Source organism: Pinus tabuliformis, chromosome 4_1 (assembly GCF_031772625.1).
Source record: "Pinus tabuliformis cultivar Carrire ecotype Pingquan chromosome 4_1, CPIR1, whole genome shotgun sequence".
Lineage (NCBI taxonomy): Eukaryota > Viridiplantae > Streptophyta > Pinopsida > Pinales > Pinaceae > Pinus > Pinus tabuliformis.
In genome coordinates, this window is record NC_142303.1 from 949,354,298 (window position 1) to 949,363,266 (window position 8,969).

Below are 8,969 nucleotides of genomic sequence, written 5' to 3' on the forward strand. Positions count from 1 at the left end.
CTCCTTTGAAACTTGCCAACACATATTTTGAGTATTTTTTTTTCTCTTTGCCAAGTGTGAAAGATTCTGCTGAGTCTTCCTGAGTCACAGCCAAGCCGAGTCTTAGAAGAGGTTAAGTCTGACAACATTGGTTTGAAACAATTTCTTTTTCAAGTCAGGTCAGCACATCTTCCTGTCCTTCCCACAATATTTATGTATGTGTCCATGTGTGTAGGATGTGTATGTGGATCTATTGCCCACTTTATTTCGTTTGAGTGAATCAATCATTGTTAAGATGAACTTTACAACAAACTAGTTTGTAAGTGAGGTGTCATGAACATACCTCTCGACAAAAAATCTGAACTCTTGTGCAATACAAAAGTTGTTTCATCTATGGAATGAAAATTTTGTTTGATACTACCAGATTCAAACTGGATCAAGAGAAGTTTTTGTCCAATGTTTATTGAGAGTAAAATTAGTCTTTTAACTAGATGTTCTATATAGGCAATTGTTAAAAATGGTCAACTAAGGTCAAATTCCATTATGGACGGCTCCTTTGTATGAGATGATGATGGCATTGGATTCCTCTTCTCAAGAGGACCAATTTTTACCTAAAGCACGATGGATTCTGATAGGCAGAAATTTATATTTGAAGTCAAGCCCACAATGTTGGTTTTGGTCAAGGTTAGCCCCACAGTCATGTAGGCTCATGAAGCCCAAAAGACATGACCTTTGACCCACATTGAATTTTTTAAATATAAGATGAGTTCACTCCATTTTGGCATCAACACACATGATTTTCTCTTTCCTCTCATGATGGATTCGACTTTCTTTGAGAAACTATCTCTCTCCCATACGTGCAAATTTTTGGAGGACGGATTTCCTGTGATTTTCTATGGTTGACTTTTCTAGTACACAGAGCAACATTGACCAGGCACTTTGACCAACTGTTTGACTGCGACCTGGATGGATTATTACTCTGCCAGCTAGGCTGCACTTGTGAGCAGAGGAACCGAGCACAAACTGAGGTGTTTGACCACAACTCTGAGGCAGGTTTAACCGCAGACTGTTGACCAAGTTTTGACCAGACTTTTGAAGGTTGCCTTGACTGCATTTTGACTCCCTAGAGAGGGTGAATTTCTCTCTCCTTTTACTAAATAGATTGGGCTGATTTGACTGAGCTGTTAACCGTTGACTGCTGACTGGCTAGGATAGCTTTGACTATTGTTGACTTCTGCATATGTGACTTTGACTTTTGGACATTTGATTGGGATCATCTATGGCAAGTCAATAATATTGAGTTTGACTAATGTATCATTGTACTTATGGATTTCTCTCTCTGTGAACATTTGATATTATCAAGAAGAAAAGATCTGTGGGTTTTCCCCCTTGTCAGGGTTTTCCCTAGCTTTAAGGCTAAATCATGGTGTCCTCTTGTCTTGGCTTGTCTTTTGCATTTATGTTTGATGTTTTTTCATCAGTTACTGTCATGTGATAATTTTCAACGTGATTGCTAATGGATTAATGGAATTAATAATGGGCTAATGGATTAATGAAGTAACTGACCTCTGACCTAAGCAAAGAACATGTTAACTAAAAAATTAACATGGTATTAGAGCTAGCTGAGGTCAAGCCCAAGCAAGAGGAGGAATGCAATCTCAAGAGATGAAGCAGTGGACTGGTAATGTATTTGAAGTATCTTGTTGCAAGCCTTAGAAAACATGAGAGGTCTCAAAAAATAATATAAGTCTAGGTATATGTAAGAGCTGGGCTAAATAGCTCATGAAGGCCATTAATCAAATCTGAAGATGCTAAAGTCCTCCTTTAGTAGCTAAACCACGTGTCATGATAAGAAGTCAATGAAGAGTTTTGTTTTAAGAATTTGTTGATCTGAGTCCAAGCTTCTCATTGGATAAAGCAGTCAACAGTATGTTTGAAGATCTGATCCCTTTGGCACCTCTGCATCAGAATTCTGAAGCTAGAAGTCCTTCCATCCAGTCACCGATGCTCACATAAATTCAACTCTTGTAAAAAAAGATGTCCAACAAGCAAATTTGTTGAGGATCAAATAAGTGACTCTAGGGATACATATATTTATTTGGATTTGATCAATGAATTAAAGAGATTCCTATGGAGCAATGAATAACCAAGTTGTTGGCCTAGTTCTCTAAACCATTAAGAAGGAGCCAAGTGTTCCTATTGTTCTGAGCACAAGAAACAATAAAGGTCTGCTATGCAATGGAGCTATCTCTCTTTTACATTCTGGGCATAAGTACGCTTTTGGATAAGTCTTTTGAAAAGAACTTTATTCTCCTAAGAGGCCAAGAAAAGTGCAAGAACACAAGAATATGCCAAAGGTCATTTCATGAAGCCAACCTTGGAGAAAGGATTACTCTGTTCTCGATCTTGTGGTATGGAGGCAAAAATGTTATGGCTCGGTGAACTTTGTCTTATATTCTCTCTCGCTCTTCAATTCAGATAGTGAATCCGACCTATTCATGCCTCTTTGTTCTCTGAGTTATTGAAGAGAAAAAGTTTTGTTAATGTTGATTGTTTTATCTAAGAAGATGCCTACTTATTCCTTGTGCTTGTAATAAGGCCAAGAAGCCTATGTCACATAAAGCACTGGTATATACTATCATGCTCTGTGAATTTGGCCGACCAGTATAGGTCATTGGGGCTATGATTTCTTGATCTCCGGGTTATAAAAGAAGAAAGGTGGTGGACTTCTCATTCCACATATTTATAAGGAAGCGGAGAATCTTTTAAAGGACAGTTCTAAGGCCCTTCATAATTTAAGGAAGTTGAGATTTTGTATGCATATATTTGCAAGCCTTGAAAAGACAATCAATGGGCATCCTATGTCATCTATATTAGTAAAATCAAGGAACCTTATTTTGTGTATTGAAGAAGAGGCCAAGTCCTTATCACTGTTACAAGCGCCCATATATGTATATGTATATGTATATGTATATGTATATGTATATGTATATGTATATGTATATATATATATATATATATATATATATATATATATATATATATATATATATGGGCGCTTGTAACAGTGATAAGGACTTGGCATATATATATATATATATATATATATATATATATATATATATATATATATATATATAGTGTTAAAAGCCTGCTCCATTCAAGCCAACTTGCAAATCAATAAGGAATATATATTCATGTCTTTGAAACCTTCATAAGAGGTGCCCAGAAGCAAATAAAAATAGAGGATGCAGTTATGAGAAGGGATGGTCCCTTTAGACATCAATCTGAAAATGATTTTTGAAGAATAGTAAAAACCCTCCATAATGTCATTATCTAGCAGTTGATGTGATTTTGTTGAGAAGGTTTAGTGGCAGCCCTCCATGTGATCCTATTTTTGTCTAGTAGCTGAAGCAAATAAAGTTCATCCAAGAAAAGTATGAAACTTCTTTGTGTTGGCACCATTGGATAACGGTGACAGTACCCTTGGAAGTTTGGAAGATAGAAGAAGTGCGACGCACTTTGGAGTAGACCCTTGTAGCAGCCTGTATGAACATAAAATCAGAGGTATGGTATCTCTCAAGATGCCTCATGAAGAACACATTGGAAGAAGGATTTGCATGGCTGATCCTATGTCTTGGCGAGCACGATGAGCAGAGGGAACTGTGAGGACCCTGATTTTGGCATCTTGATTAGGTCATTGGGCACTTTGATGCGTTGAGCCAGGATCTTATGAAAGACGGTCTTATGAATATGGATGCTTGGATGCGAAGGACCCCTCCTCATCATGGATTGGGTAATTTAATGCATATTACCCATTTAATGCAGTAATTTAATTTTTTTAGGTACTTTTGATATGCTATTTGCGGAGGTAATATTTCAATGTTATTACAATAGGAAACATCTAAACATTCAAGTGTGCTAATGTTTCCCAGTGTTTCGCTAGAGACGGTTAAATTATAGCACCAACTCAAATCAAGATATTGAAGACGAATTAAATTACCAAAAGAACCTGGAAGCATCTACAACTGTAGGGAGTGAGACAGACCTATGTCTTTTAGGTTTATTAAATTACCAAAAGACTTTGGAAGCACCTGCAAATGAGAAGAGTGAGACAGATCGATGTAATCCAAGCTTATTAAGCACCCAAAGGAATCTGGCAGTGACTTTAGATTTGGGCAACTTGTTAACTCCAATCGTTTCAACAACACCAAATGACAAAATTCATCCAACAAAGTTTTAAGATTAATCTTATGGAGGACAATCAGTTCGAGGTGCTTAAGGTGCCCTATTGATTTTGGTAACTTTGAAAGGGAGAAGAAATAACTAACTGTCACAACAACAAAGGTGCCTGCAAAATGTTCCAGGGTTTTAATCATAAAAAAGAATTCGACGATTAGCTTCTGCAAAACCATTTAAATTCGTTGCAGATCCTACTGTGCGAAATAAATAACGAATAAACACATACTTTAAATTGCCGATTGCCACAATGATTTCAATTTCTTCCCCCGCACTTCTAAAACCCTAAGGTTCTTCATAGGTATCCAAGAAGGCAGAGAAAACCAAAGGCATTTATTCCAGCGAAGCCATCTAAGGTTTGGTAATCGCACCCTCCTCAAAAATCGCTCCACCAAACCACCTTTACTAGCAAGAAGTTGCAACTTCTTCATAACAATGCCACGATAAGCTGTATTGTGGCAAAGCTTCTTCACGCAGTGCTGAAGTAGCTGGTGACTCCAGCTTTTGTAGCATGATATTTGAGAGCTCTTGTCATCGCTATCTGGGTTATCAACATTAACCTATGTATATCTAATCAGTGTGAAGTACTACAAAACTGAGAGGGGAGGGTTGAGATCTCACCCATTATATGCGTCTAGATCGAAACCCTTTATTTCTGCAACACGAGAAACGTCATCTCTCCAGGTTTGAACGCTAGTGGAGTCGTATCGCGGTTTCCTTTCACCAGTTTGCGTGATTTCTATCCCGATTTCAGTTTCAGAAGGGTTTTGGGGGCATGAGGATACGGTGGATGCCATTGCCAATGCCGATTCGACTATACAAACAGAAATTGGAGCCCATAAACTGAAACAAGCATAAACTCCACGAAACTATAAATAGAAACAACCATAAACTCCATGAACTCTCCCGGAAGCTCGACGCACAGATGTCAAGTGGAAAGTGAAACGTTTTTTAAGGTTTTTTAATGTTTTAAAACATTTTTTATTAAATCAGACGGCGGATTTTTGTTCAATCGTCTAACAAAAAATCTAACAGCTACTATTAGGACAGAAAGGCATTTGGGGGAGTTCATTTCAGAGGGAAACGCCTTACGGCGTAATAAACAAAAGATACAAAGCATTGTGAAAGAAATCTCTAAAAATGTTGCAGTCTAAATACCTCCAAGAAGTGGCGAGGAGCAGATAGAAATTATAAATCCCTATTGAACTTTATTAACTACATCAGATAGCCCCTTAACGACATTAGACAGTTCATGTATTTTTTTCTTATCAGAAGAATTATTTGAATTGTGGAGAATTTTGCATTTCAGCAAATGTTGAAGTTTGTTGAGAAACTTTCTCACTACCAATCCCTTCAAATAATTGTTTTCTAACTATTTCGTGCAACTGCCCTACAAACTGTTTCTTTAAAGCATCGAAAGCCATTTCCAATCTCTCCTACTATTATGTTGCATTGTTATTATACATAAATAAACCATAATAAAGATCAAAGCTATTTCCACAAGTGTTGTCAACAATTTTGAGCAATGTTTCATAGCTTTTAATATTAATTGGAGTAGATTCTAAGTTCGACTTGGATAACATCCTTCCCACAGTCTAGGTTTTAAATTGACTTTCAGCAGCATGGCGATCATGTTCAGCGCATGACATCTCAACCATCTTGCATCTTTATTTTGCAAATATATCGAAAAACTTATAACAACATTCTACTCTTTCTTCTTGGCCAACTCTAACCTTAGTCACAAACAAAAGGAAGGCCACTCCACCCAAACTTCCCGCTCTCGAGCCCAAACATAGGATGGATGCACAATATACGAAATTCTAGAGGTAATACTTGTAGTTTTTAAATTAACTTTCAGCAGCATGGCGATCATGTTCAGCACATGACATCTCAACCATCCTACATCCTTATTTTGCAAATATATCCAAAAACTTACAACAACGTTCTACTCTTTCTCCTTGGCCAACTCTAACCTTGTCATAAACAAAAGGAAGGTCATTCCACCCAACTTTCCTGCTCTCAAGCTCAAACATAGGATGGATGCACAATATACAAAATTCTGGAGGTAATACCTATAAAAATAGATTGCGGCAAACTCTTTGACAGAAATTACATCTGCAAAAAATGTGTTTCTCTTATGTCTTTGAGTTGGAAATGACCTCAACACAGACTGTGTCGCTAGAATAGATGGACATAGATATATCACCTCAAGAACACTGCAAATCCTCTGAGAAGGTTCATGTAATGATAATTATGTCTGAGATGAAAATGATGGACTACTTTTATCAGGCTTTGGTTCAATGCAGATAATAGAATGCTAGATTTATGCCTCTCCATTCTCTTCAACCTGCAGGTGTAACCTGCTATCAGACCACCATCTAGGTATTTCTTCAATCTAGATGGGCCAAAGCTATGGAAATCAACTTTGATTTATCCTATTTTGAATAAGCCTGAATATGCAGATATTCAATTATTGATTGGAACTAAAGATAGGGACACAACTGGAACTGATTTACCCTGTTATAGATATTTCTACAAACAGGGATAGTGACCAAATAGCAGCACTTCTCAAGATTGGGCATCCTTATAGAAACTGTGTATTCTTCACTGGGGAGGATCCCTATTGGGCACCAACACAAAGATGAGGCTATAGCTAAAGAAAAAAAAGAAATGAGTTCCAGGCCATGATGAAGAGGACTTGACACAAGAAGAGCTTTCCAGTGTTCTTTTGTAAAAAATCTCTTAATGTAAAGTAACACATTTTGAGAAAAAATGCTTTACCTCAAGACATGTTTGGCAATGTTAAAGACAAAAGTTGGGTGTCTATTTTTAATGGTAGTAGTAATCCCTCTATCCAGAAACAATAAGAATACAACATTGCATTCTGTGCGGAGGAAGGTGGAAGTAAAAAGAAGGAGGAAACAAACTGTGGGTGCCCTCCCAAACAGCCAAACTGCATCCTCCCTGAATTAGAAACTGTAGCTGGTGCTTCTAAAGAAGCATCTCAGGCTGATGCAGAGATACAAAATATCAGAAAATTGCAGTATCTTTCATGAATCTTCTTGGATGCTTCCATTTCGCATATCTACCACGCATAAACATTAAATGAGGATACCTGAGTCTGATGTTGTACTTGGGAAGCAAGGTTGTTCTTCTCAAATAGATTCTGAAAGTTATGCAGAGCTGTCCAGATAGGAATTGGTTGGTAGATTTTGTACTACTTAAGAGTTTACATAGTTCTAGATTAGCGTGTTGAGAATTTGGTGGTGGAATTATTTTTCCCACAACTGATTCAAACAAGACTTGGAGAAGTGATGCCATTACAAATCCGATACATAGAATTAAAGTGTCTAAAAATTGCTCATTTTTTCAGTTGGGGACCCAGCTCTTTCAGAACCCAGTATATTGAAGTCAGGCCTTTCGTATACTCTATTCAGATTTTAGAGGGGGGTTTATTTTTGTTGGGTCCCTATAATATTAGTGATTACCCCATTACTATTGTAGTTATACCCCTTATTTATATTGTTGTGCCCCTATTACCCACATATTGTTATTTCTGTGCCCCATAGAATCCCTCTATTATTATTTTTGTGGCTTTATATTATTATTGTTAGGTCGGCTGGATTATATTGTGACTCCTTAGACTCCTATATATAGAAAGGAGGTTTTGTCATTTGTATCATCCAAGAATTGTTCATTTATGTAATGTAAAGGAGGTTGCCCCCTCGAAGAGGCTGAATTCTAAGGCGTTGATCTTTCTTTTCTATCTTTTCTTGAGCTGGTTTCATAACATTTGGTATCAGAGCCTTGGATTCTAGGGTTTCGCTGCTCCAAACAGGTCATCGTGGCATTTTCACTATAACTTTTTTTTCTGTGACGTTTCAGAAGTCGCAAAAAAACCCATTTGAGAAGAAATCGCGCTGAAACTTGGGTCCAAATTTCAGAGTTTTTCGCGCGATATTTTCGGAGATATGATCTGAGGAAGTTGGTCTTTTTGCAGACTCCTGAATTACACTCAAAATAGGTGACCTGGGGAAAATCGTCATAACTTTCTTTCTGAGCATCGGATTGAAATTTCGTAAAAGGGTGCAGAAAGAGGACGGACTTTAGTTTTCTTTTATATATTTTTCAGAGTCAAAGGTTGAAACAGTGACATGTGGCACGTCGTACAAGTTCACTCTACGGAACTAGTCTATAATCAAGTCACTGTGGGAGATTTCGCATAACTCTTCCTTGGAGAATCCAATTTGGGTCAGAATTGTGGCATTGGAAAGAGGACACAGAGGGATACTACAGGTCACAAATTCAGAACTAGATAATCAGAAAGTACAGAGATACATCGGAGGCAATATCGAGCTCCTACAAAGTGAAAAAAGGTGTGTAGATTTTCTTTAATTTTTGCTTAAGCTTGGTTTGAAAATTTATTTTGAAGGAATTCAAAGGGCATATTAGAGAATTATTATCGGTAACTGATGCCCCGAGGAAAGAAAATGCAAACACCTAGTAAGGAGCCTGAAAGCTCTAGCATGACTCATGAAGAAGAAGAAGAAATGCTATATGATATATCAAAATTACAAGAACAAGTGCAACGAGTGTCACTTGCACAAAAAGCAACAGAATCTAAAATGGATGGTTTAAGGAAAGATGTAGAAGCTAAGATGGATGGTTTAAAGAAAAGCGTAGAAGCTAAGATGGATGGCATGGAAGCTAAGGTGAATGGCATGGACGCTAAAATTGATGGCATGGATGAT

The 8,969-nt window shown here is 37.4% G+C and overlaps 1 pseudogene; it reads right to left on the reverse strand.

Annotated features, from left to right (window-relative positions):
* Positions 1-4,835: 4,835 nt before the first annotated feature.
* Positions 4,836-6,800, reverse strand: LOC149179276 (arogenate dehydrogenase 2, chloroplastic-like; annotated as a pseudogene).
* Between the last annotated feature and the right edge of the window lie 2,169 nt (positions 6,801-8,969).